General features: G+C 34.7%; 2 non-coding genes across 2 annotated transcripts; both read left to right on the forward strand.

Annotated features, from left to right (window-relative positions):
* The first annotated feature begins 762 nt into the window (after positions 1-762).
* On the forward strand, positions 763-835 carry TRNAA-AGC (transfer RNA alanine (anticodon AGC)). The gene has a single exon. It is a non-coding gene; the product is annotated as a tRNA-Ala (tRNA).
* A 70-nt stretch (positions 836-905) lies between these two features.
* On the forward strand, positions 906-977 carry TRNAD-GUC (transfer RNA aspartic acid (anticodon GUC)). The gene has a single exon. It is a non-coding gene; the product is annotated as a tRNA-Asp (tRNA).
* The last annotated feature ends 10,948 nt before the right edge of the window (positions 978-11,925 follow it).

Consider the following 11,925-nt stretch of genomic DNA (forward strand, 5'->3'; position numbering starts at 1 on the left):
AGAACCATTTTAAAAACTTTAACAATTAAGTGCTGCAATACCAGTCTCTATGTGATGACTTTGATGTTTCTTCTTTGTACAATCATCTAGCAAGAACAACAATTTATTCAATATAATTCTGACGTTTATATGGTTTGTTCAATATAATTTATGAGCAATTATATATATAAATATATTGACTTTTATTATTTTAACAAATTAGTCGTTGAAGTAGAGTGGTAATTGATAATATTGTTCTCTCTATAATTCAAAGGTTTACTTCATCCCTACAACACTCAAAAAATATATTAGTTGAACTATTTTCATTTTGGCAAAAATAAGGATTTTTATGTATAAATATGTTCATGTATTCTAACCTAAATTTTATCAAATTATATACTTATATATAATTAATATATTATAAATCTTAAACTAAAGAGGATGTAGCTTAGATGGTAGAGCACTCGCTTAGCATCCGAGAGGTCGTTTTTCTCATCTAACAAATAAGTCTCTTAGACTAAAATCTGTAAATAGTTTAACAATTTTCTCATCTTTACCAATTTTTTTTTATAAAGCTCTAATGAGAATTTAATAATTTTGCATATCGAGCAAAACCATATATTTTCATCCAACTTTGTGGGGGTACTCCTTGGTCGTCTTGAGAGAAATTTGGATGGTGTCTGTGGATATAAGGTTTATTTATCATCTATAATAAAAAAAAATAATTTTACTTGATTTATATATATTATATATAAATTATAATTGTCCTTCTGAACGTTGTCAGGGGATGTAGCTCAGATGGTAGAGCGCTCGCTTAGCATGCGAGAGGTACGGGGATCGATACCCCGCATCTCCATTCTTTTTACTTACCTTTTAGTCTATATATTTATATATAATTAAAACTGTTTTTCTCTTCTAACAAGCAAGTCGTTGTAGTATAGTGGTAAGTATTCCCGCCTGTCACGCGGGTGACCCGGGTTCGATCCCCGGCAACGGCGTTTTTATCGTTTTTTTCATTTTATTCGATTCGACTATCAAGGAAGAACTAAACTGTCCTAAGGGCCTTCTTTAATTATATTTAAATAAAAATATATGAAAAAGGAGATAATATTTAGTTTTATTTATATATATATATTTGACAAAGATAATGTTAAATTTTATATTTATATTTATATATAATTATAAGGATATATTTTTTGAATTTAGAAATATTGTTGTTTTTTTACCATAAAGATGACATTTGAGTTTTAATTGAATAAAATGTTTTTGTATTTCACATTCGTTATTTCACATAAAATATTTTATAATTATTTAGTTCTCAAAAAGGGTAGAAGAGTAAATAAATTATGTTGATGCCAAAATTCAAACAAGAGAAACACACTCGACCTATAAGAGATTACCATCGGTGTGGTACTAGCCACACACATTTCGATCCTTATACCCATGGATGATACCCATCCAAAAGTGTAGGTATTCTTGATGCCTAATCTCTCATCTTTTAATACATGAATTTATTCTTTTATTTCGTATTATTCAAATTAATTAATATATGAATATTAAATTTATAATTTAGAAAATTATATTGAATTTTAAATTATAATATTGAATCTCACTACTCTAGATTAATTAATTAATTAATTGAGGATATAATAAACCGTAAAGAACCGATGTATTAATACTATTAATTATAATTAGTTTATCATTGATTAATTATAATTTCGTTATTTTTTAATCATAAAATGTTATATTTATTTTTCTAAACTTATTTTGATTGTTTTATTAATCAATACATCATATTTATATAAATTCATCAAATTGATACATCTAATTATGTAATCAAGTAACTTTAAATATAAATTACTCATTTTATAAATATTTGTAATTAATAATTAATTAATATTATTATTTGATAGTTAAATAATTAATTTTACTCAATCGACAATGGGTATATCATGGAGACGCAGTCAACTTATCTAAGGGATATGAGAGTCACACATCTTAATCGACACATGATGATGGATTAAGTACAACAGAGATGAATGTTATAGATGAAGTACATGAAATTTTGAATATTATAAATGATCTACAATGTTCAATTGCCGATATAAATGAAGAAGATGACGAGAATGAGATGCACACGAATGCCCAAGAAAGAGATAACAATTCAAGCTTATTTGAAGACTTAATAAATGAAGCCTGTAACCAGTTGTACTTTAGTTATACAAAATTCTGTTCATTGCTATTTTTGGTAAAGTTGATGCATATTAAGGTTCTTAATGGTTGGACTAACAAATCGTTTGATTTGTTACTTGAATTGTTAAAAGAAGCATTTCTTGGAGCATCTATACCTAGTTCATTTTATGAACCTAAAAGAAAATTACGTGACTTAGGATTAGGTTATGGGTCTATTCATGCTTGCAAATATGATTACATCCTATATTGAAAAAAATTTATTGATTGACAATAGTGTCCAGTATGTGGTGAGTCTAGGTACAAAGTTGAAGATGGAAAAAGTAAAAAGATTCCACATAAAATTTTATGACATCTTTCTTTAATACCAAGATTAAAGCGATTATTTGCATCTAAACATATTGCACCTGAAAAGAGGTGACATAAATATAAACGTGTTGAAACTAATGGAGTGTTACAACATTCAGCTGGCGTTGAAGGGTGGAAGCAGTTTGATCGTGAGTTTCCTCAATTTGCTTCAGACCTATGAAATGTTCATTTAAGACTAGCTTTAGATGGCTTTAATCCATTCGGGAATATGAGTACTTTGTATAGTATGTGGCCAGTGGTGCTTATTCCTTACAATTTGCCACCTTGGAAATGCATGAAAGAGACAAATTTCATTGTCTCCCTTCTTATATCGGGACCAAAATCTCTTGGAAAAAAAATTGATATTTACTTACAACCATTGATTGAAGAGTTAAAGAAGTTATGGAATGACGATGCACACACTTTTGATTGTGTCAGCAGTGAATACTTTCAACTACGCGAGCTTGTTGTGGATTATTAATGACTTTCCTACATATGGTGACCTATCTGGATTGAGTACCAAAGGTTATCAAGCATGCCCTATTTGTAAAGAGGATACATCATCATTGAGGCTAAAAGGAAAGCAATGTTTTATGGACCATTAACATTAGCTTCCAAATAATCACAGTTGGCGTAAAAGCAAACAATATGATGGAAAAGTGGAATGTAGACCTCCTCTAGTTTTCATGGATGGATAAAATATCTTACGAGAGGTGAACTTGTTAATGTAGACCTCCTCTAGTTTTCATGGATGGATAAAATATCTTACGAGAGGTGAACTTGTTAAATTTTTCTGTGCTTAGTAAATATTCAAAGAAACGTGATAAAAAATGGAAAAGAAGTAAACGATTGAGCAAGTGGGAGATGAGAAGTGTCTATCGTATAGACGAATGCTCAACCATGTAGAAGAAGGCAACCTATCATATAGACAATGCCTTGCGATCGTTTAGGTAGACCAGCTGAGTGAACTATCGCATAGTAATATTCTATGATCGTTTAGTCTCTCTATGAGCTATTGTTTAGTGAAACACTTTCACTTGATAGCAATCCGTGAGTTCTTTCCGAATTAAGCAACTCTCCTAAATTTAGGAAAACATTTTTTCTTTTTTCTCATAGTTACCATAAAACCACCAATAACCTCCCACTCAATTGGTTATTAGAGAAAAAGAGATAATTATCAAATAATTAATATTATTATAAATATATATGATAACCAACTTACCAAATTATATTTATAACCTATAGTTTTAATATTTCATCTTATGAAACATATGAACCATAGTTCTTTTTCTATTTTATGGTACTTAATGTAGATCATATTTCCATTAATCCTCCACTTGATGTATCTCATACATCACACCAATTATATTATATATAATTGAATTTTCTCTTGTCAATTTGAACATTTCAAATCAATCCCAAGAATTGATTCTCAACTTGAATCCATTGAGCTACCAAGAGGACCTTATGGACTTGTAGCTTGAAGCTTCAACGATATGTGAATAACTGACTAAACTCTTTAGCCATAGAAACTACCATCCGTTAACTATCAGGCACTCTAAAAATCAACAGTTGCATTCTCCTTACTACAGATATATTTTGTGTCCATATCAACCGATCATCAGTGCGATAACCCTTCATAGATCGCTCGTACGTACAGCTAGGCCAATTAACCATTTTGCCCCGGTAGTTACATCTAACTCCTTAAGTACCACGGATTCCTCTAATGAACATAAGTCATAGTCCTACTATGACTGGGTCCTCTCTTCCAAAGAGAAGTTATGGCCACTATGTTCAATATCTGGAATTAGCCCTTAAAGGAGCAATCTATCTACTTACCTTTGTTTTGGGAAAGGAGTGAATTCCATCTTGTGTAACTGAGTTCTCAGCTCCCCAATCAGACAAATCCACAAAAAAGTAGGCTTGTTGAGTTGGCAATCTGGCCACTCTCACCCATACTAATTACCGAACTACCCTCAAAGGTAGGATTTCCCAAAACACTTGGGATTAAGGTCATGTCACCTACGGTCGTTTAGGTGAGATGTAAGTCCCAAGTATCAAGGCATTATATAAAGAGACGAATCATCTCGTGGTCCGATCTTATACAAACTCTTTGTAGAGGACACCCCCGTTCGTATGTCTCCACATGAATGGTCAAGATCAACCATCTGTAGTAGTTCACAACACTTGTAAACCTCTATAAAGTGGGCCGTATCCGTAGTGTCACCAGGATCAGATATCCCTTCTTAAGCCTTATACTACATACCTTTTTAGGTTATCACTTAAGGCATGATCCACTTGTATATCTCATATACATGCTTAAGTTTTCATACAATAACCATGGAGCTTTGTTTATTGGATATGAGTAAATGCAAAATAAAATAACTCTTATTATATTTATAACAATGTGTACAGTGTTTACAAACTGCGAGACTTCGGGAGAATTAGGACACTAATCCTAACAAGTAGATCCAAATATACGAAAAGAACTACACCTGTAAAAGGTAGGGGATAGAGTTGTAAAGCCACACACTGCATACACATTGACTACTAATGACAAGGTTGCATTCTGTAAGTGGATGAAATCAATCAAATTTCCTTATGGGTTTGTATCAAATATATCAAGATGTGTGAGTGAGAAAGATGGAAAATTATGGAGACTAAAAACTCACGACTCTCACGTTCTACTTCAAATGCTTCTTCCAATTGGTGTTCTAGCATACTTAAAAAAAAGATGTGTCTATTGTTGTTGTTGAGTTATGTACATTTTTCTATGATCTATGTGCAAAAACAATACCTATAGGTGAAGGAACTCTATGAGGAGAGAACCGTGAGGGGAAGCAAAATCATCCCAAATTCATTTTTCATTTAATGTAGGTTTTACAGTAAATCAAGAACAAGATATACATTTACATAAATTATAGCATGCAATAATAAAGGAAAACTTAGGGTTTCAGAAACTTTTACCTTTGAAGACTATTCTTCAAGAATCCCTCGAACAAGTCATAAATGGATCTCCTTCCCCAAAAGGGAGATCACTAAACAGAGCCTTCCGTATTCTCTTCAGAGATTGAGAATGGCAGGAGGTGTGGGCTCCGCCTTAGGGTTTTGGAAGAGGGAAAGAGATAGAGAGAAGGAGAGGGAGGAGAATAACTTTTCTTCTCTTTTCGTTTTTCAAAGAGAACACTCTTAGTGTTTTAAGGAGGAAAATGAATTTTTTGTACCATCCCTTCTCTAACCTTTCTAACCACGTATTTGGCTGAGAGAAATCAGGGGGAGGGAGTCCTTTAATTAATTATATTAATTTAATAAAATTAAATTAATAATAATTGTACATACAATAAAAACTTTATTATATGTACATAAACTATATGTTATATCCCATATAACACATAATCTATAGTTACATATTGTATCAAATACAATATAACCTATATATATATTTTCTCTCAACCATACATGACATTTAATATAAATCACATTTATAGTAAACTCACTTATATGAATCTAATTCATATAATTGATATTTGGATCATATCCAAATATTTCATTCCTCTCAATGTATTTATGATATTTAATATAAATCATATTTATATTAAATTTAATTACGTGAATCTCATTCATATAATTAGGATATGAATCATATTCAAATTCCTCTCATATTACCTTATATTATAATGTATCAAATACATTATATTAATTATATCATATATATAATTAATTTAATTAATTATATCATATATAATTAATTTGAACACTTCAAATTAATTTTCAATTAAATCCCTGTTGAGTTACAGAGGGGACCTTATTGATCTGTAGATTGAAGTTCCAACGGTACTTGGATAATTAATTAAACTCTTTAATTAAATTCTAAGATCCGTTAACTGCCAGTCCTTCCACTAAAGACGAACAGCTGCACTCTTGTGCTACAGATAAATTTATGTGTCTTTTGGATATAACCAATAAACAATGTGATGACCCTTCACAAATTGCTCGTAAGTACAGCTAAGCCAAAATTACCATTTTGCCCCTATAGTTACATCTAATTTCTTAAGTACCACTGATCTCTCTAATGAATAATAAGTCATAGTCCAACTATGACTAAGTCCCTCTCAGGTCAGGAGAGGGTGTGGCCATTATGTTCAAGCCCCGGAATCAGCCCTTAAGGGAGAAATTTATCTACTTGCCTCTGCATCGGGGAAGGAGTGAATTCCGTCTCGTGTAACTGTGTTTCCAGCTCCCCAGTCTGACGAAACCCCAAAATGGTAGGCTTATTGAGTTGGCAATTTAGCCACTCTCACCAATACAAATCAAAGGACCATCTTTATGAGCAGGAGTTCACAACTCACTCAGGATTCAAGTCATGTCACCTGTCATCCTAGTGAAATGTAAGTCTCTATTATTAACGATGTTATATAAAGAGACTAATCATTTCGTGGTTCAGTCTTATACAAACTCTTTGTATAAGATATCCTCACTCACATGTCTCTACATGAATGATCAGGATCAGATCATTTGTAACACTTTACAACACTTGTAACACCTACAAAGTGGGCCATATTCGTAGTGTCATCAGGATAAGATACCCAGCCTTTATTGGGGTTGATGCCTTAAAATCTCGTGTCCTGTAGTTTGTAAATAGTATGTACGAACACTTGTGATGTTAATATATGATATTTACTTCACATCTTGTATTTTGCTCGGTTAATTGTTTTATTTGCTTTACCACAAACCTTTTATTAGTAGTGGTGTCGTCCCTATTGTAGTGTTCATGTTTGTACTGATCGTGCTGATGCAATCGACATACCCGTCAGGTGTTGGTAGATCCGTTGGAGGGTTCCCGTTGCATTGGGTTCAGAAGTTCAAAGAGAGTCTTCAACTAGTATGAACCCTTTCCCTGTTACTTATTGTGTTCTAAGCATGTCGATAATTAGATTAATGTGCATAACTGTATGTCTTGAATGTATATCTTTTGTATTTCGGTCACTGTGAAATCGGAGCGATCTGAACCCACTCATGGAACTCTCGGTATGAGATCCTTCAATTGGTATCAGAGCTAGGTTACTGATACTCCGATTTCATCTGTTACAACGAAATAACATATACATTCATGGTGGGTGCATTTCTACGTTGTTTTAATTGTTAAATCTGCTATGGATGTGCCAGATTAATGGATGTTTTCGGGATGAATAGCCTCGGTTTGTTTAAATCCTTTTACATTTGCGGTTGTTTGTAAAGGCCCCTGTGTTTTTGGGCATAAATAATCATTATCGAGTCTGTATTCAAAGTTTGTTTGATGTTTTGACTCGTTCGTCGAAGTTCTGGGTAAGCGTTGTAGCTCTTCGAGGAAGAAGGCGATCTAGGGTTGATCGCATCGTGTAGAAGAAGTTCTACACGATCGCTGTCCATTGCATCGTAAAGATGAAGGAGTACGCAATCGCAATTGAACGCATCGGTTAAGCGATGAGGATGCGATCAAGAGTTGGTCGCATCGTGTTGACGATCGGGCACGTGATCGATGAGTATCGTTTAAAACGCGCCCTCGCTAGACGATTTTTTAGGTCAGCAAGCTTCATCGATTAGTAACTGACTAAACGATTGCTTAGCATTGCAAGGTAAATCGTTTACCAAGTTGCACGCATCGGTTAGACGATGAAATGCTCACGTATCATTTAAAGTGCGCGCGCTAGATGATCTTTAGGTCAGCAAACTTCATCGCTTAGTAACTGACTAAACGATCGCTTCGTAACTCAAGGTAAATCGTACCTGTCATCACGCTGCACGATCGCATGGACGATCAGGCTTCGCAGCCTCGTCGTCATCTACGCGATCATTATCTTATGTTCCTATCGTTTAGTGTGGACTGAACAATCGTCTACCTACTGAAGTTTGCGACATGATGAAGACCTCCTGGCGATTCAAGACCCGGTTCGCCTGTGAACTGGTTTACTCGATGAAAAATGTAATAGATAGGGTTTTTCATTCCCCCATTTGTTTTGTGTAAAGGCTTATCCCGGTCCATTAATCCTTTGTTTATTACATGCGATGTATGTTTTATATGTCATATGGTATGCACATATAGTAAATCCCACCTTAGGTTATGCAATGGTCATGCATCATCTCTTTATTGCAATTGTTATAATTTAGAAAAGCATGATTTTAATTATGTAAGAGCATGCTCATGCATCATATAATATACGAGTTATATTTATACATGCATAAAAAGCATTGACATGCATCATCTTTATATTATAATTGTTATAGTATAAGGGTGAAGGATAACATGTTTTGCTTGGTTATCACACATTATATAAAAGTTATATATAGTAATGACCGGACATTACATGAAGCATGAAACATAGGTTACTTTATAAATGTTATAAACGCCTTGTTATGCGCAATGGTTTTAGTTGTTTCTTTTTAAAAGTTAAAGAGAGATTAGAACTAAAAGAAATAAGAAAAACATGCATGCTCACTTAGGTTTAATTCATGGTTTTAAAGTGTTTAAAACTTGGATCACATAGACCTAAGATCACGGTTCTAATATAATTAGAAACCCTTAGGCTTTAATCTTTTAATCAGTTTAATAGGATTAAATTGGCTAATAAAAGGTTAAAGTGTAGCAAATCTGTCTATAAGGGACCTTTTGTCTAAGGTGGGTTCTGTCTAGGCTGGGGTATTTAAGTTGACGGAAACGTAACACCCCTACCTAGGAACTTACCTGGAAAGGCGAATTAGATAGATTTGATGCATGCATGCAAGTTAAGGACAGCCCATTAAATTGTTTAAATGTGACTACTTGAATTTGTTTATATTTCATAAACAAACGTTGTTTATGAGTAGAGTTTAAAAAGACAACTTATACTAAAATCAGTAGCTGGATTGTCTAGGTTAATGAATCCCTAGGTAGAACATTCAGTGGGAGGTACTTGGGGCATAAGATGCTTCATTTAAACCTTTCACTTTTCTTCTAAATAGTCCACACTGTGAGATCTATCCTCGGCCTCGTGGCACCTTTGGCGTGTCCCCCCAACGGATGGTGTTTGAGTAGGTCAATATCAAGGTGGATGGAGAGAATGTTCATAGTAAATGGGAGCGGGAAGTGTGACAGTCCCTCGGTCTCCCTCGTTAGATTGAATAAAGTTACTACGCATCGCCTCGAGGCACCCTGGGATTGTCCCCCTAAAGGATGACAGTTTTGCACGTTTCTTTATTTGATCTTGTCACACCCCCTCCCTAGTCTTAGCCCAAGACTTGGAAGAGAGCATGAAGACATACTACTACCATTTGAAGACAATATTTTAATTTAACATTTCCCCCTTTATCTATTAAAAACCTTAACATGTTTACAATAACCATCTAATTTCATACATGTAGCTAAATTTTCCTATATTCTTCTATTACATGATCCGAGCCGTGCCATGAGAAATTATCAAGTCCTGGTATTTTGGTGGTTGTAGACTCCTTCCTGAACACTCCGCTTCGCAACCTGGGGGGGGGGGGGGGGGGAATAGAAGAAAACATTTGGAAAAGCGTGAGCTAATAAGCCTAGTGAGTGGTGCCTTTTTAAGATAACAATAGCTTAACAAAACATATTTTTGGGAAGTCAATCACATAATCACAATTTCATTATAATCTATGCAAGATCACGTGTAATCTCATTCAATCATTATCCTCCATTACATGCTATACTTGGCATGTTCACATCATGCATATATTAACAATCCCTAGTCTTAGCCCAAGACTTGGAAAAGAGCATGAAGACATACTACTACCATTTGAAGACAATATTTTAATTTAACATTTCACTCTTTATCTATTAAAAACCTTAACATGTTTACAATAACCATCTAATTTCATACATGTAACTAAATTTTCCTATATTCTTCTATTACATGATCCGAGCCGTGCCATGAGAAATTATCAAGTCCTGGTGTTTTGGTGGTTGTAGACTCCTTCCTGAACACTCCGCTTTGCAACCTGGGGGGGGGGGGGGGGGAATAGAAGAAAACATTTGGAAAAGCGTGAGCTAATAAGCCTAGTGAGTGGTGCCTTTTTAAGATAACAATAGCTTAACAAAACATATTTTTGGGAAGTCAATCACATAATCACAATTTCATTATAATCTATGCAAGATCACGTGTAATCTCATTCAATCATTATCCTCCATTACATGCTATACTTGGCATGTTCACATCATGCATATATTAACAATCATAACAACTTTTTATGGAAATTTTCCTATAACCCACTTTTCTCGCTAGTTATGCTTAGGTACCTTGACCATATTTCCTGGCGGTCGTCATCGACTACCATTTCCCGCTGACCGAGACCGACTATATTTTCCCGCCAAGTACCATTGTTAAGCATGCAAACTTATGTATTTCGGGTATAATCTTAGTTTCCATAGAAATTACACAGACAATATCATGGCAAGTAACATAGCATTTTAAGCATTAATTTGTACTTACCTATGCATTTATTCATATAGCAATGCATAAAACTAAATAACCACTCACCGTAAGCAAGATTTCCTACTCAAATCACTTTGAGAATATCTTTCTGAGATTTCCTCCATATCAATGAAAATACCTTAATTAACACTTGTTATATCAATGAATAATGCTAACATAGCCAAAAATACCATTATATAATAAAAGTACCAGCTTACCCCACTCTAAAATCCTAAAATCAGCACTTTTAGAGGCTATTTGAACTGTGTGGGCGCAATGGAGTCTGGCAGTCAGCTGGGCGTTCGACCGTGTGCAGAGTGTGCATGTTGCGTCGCACGGTGGGCTGTTGCATTGGGTTGGCGTGCGTGATGTGTTGGTGCGAGGCGCGCTGCTTGCGATGGATGGACGCAGCGCTACAAAGTGCAAGGCGCACGTGCTTTGTGCTGGATGCGTTGGCTGGCTGGGCGTATGCGTCCAGACTGGCTTCAATGTTTCACCAACGTAACTTTAGCTCCTTCGGAACCCAATTAATTTGGCAGCCTAAATACTCAAGCGTAATACTCTAAATAAGCTCTCAACACAGAGATTTTGGTGATGGCATGAATGAATTGTTCTCGCCGAACCTCTCTATTTATAGCCATCCCAAGCTCACCCCTTTGTGACAACTCAACTCCCATTTGTCCCTTTTTAAAGCTGTCAACACTTAGCCTATTCCAGCATAGCCTTGAGTTGTTCTCACCTTAATTTTCCAGCCAAAATTCCCACTTTGCATGTAACTTCCTTCATCCACCTTCTGCTTAGGGTGACAAGACCACTTTTGCATGTTATCTCCTTTGTCCACCTCCTGGTTAGAGTGATAGAATTGCTTTGTGTGAACCTCCTTTCGCCACCTCAATCACTTAAATACTTAAACATGTTCATCTATATAATTTGTTAGGCTTATGAACGCATTTCA

The sequence above is a fragment of the Benincasa hispida genome, chromosome 5 (genome assembly GCF_027475165.1).
Source record: "Benincasa hispida cultivar pf3 chromosome 5, pf3_genome.v1.1, whole genome shotgun sequence".
NCBI classification, from domain to species: domain Eukaryota; kingdom Viridiplantae; phylum Streptophyta; class Magnoliopsida; order Cucurbitales; family Cucurbitaceae; genus Benincasa; species Benincasa hispida.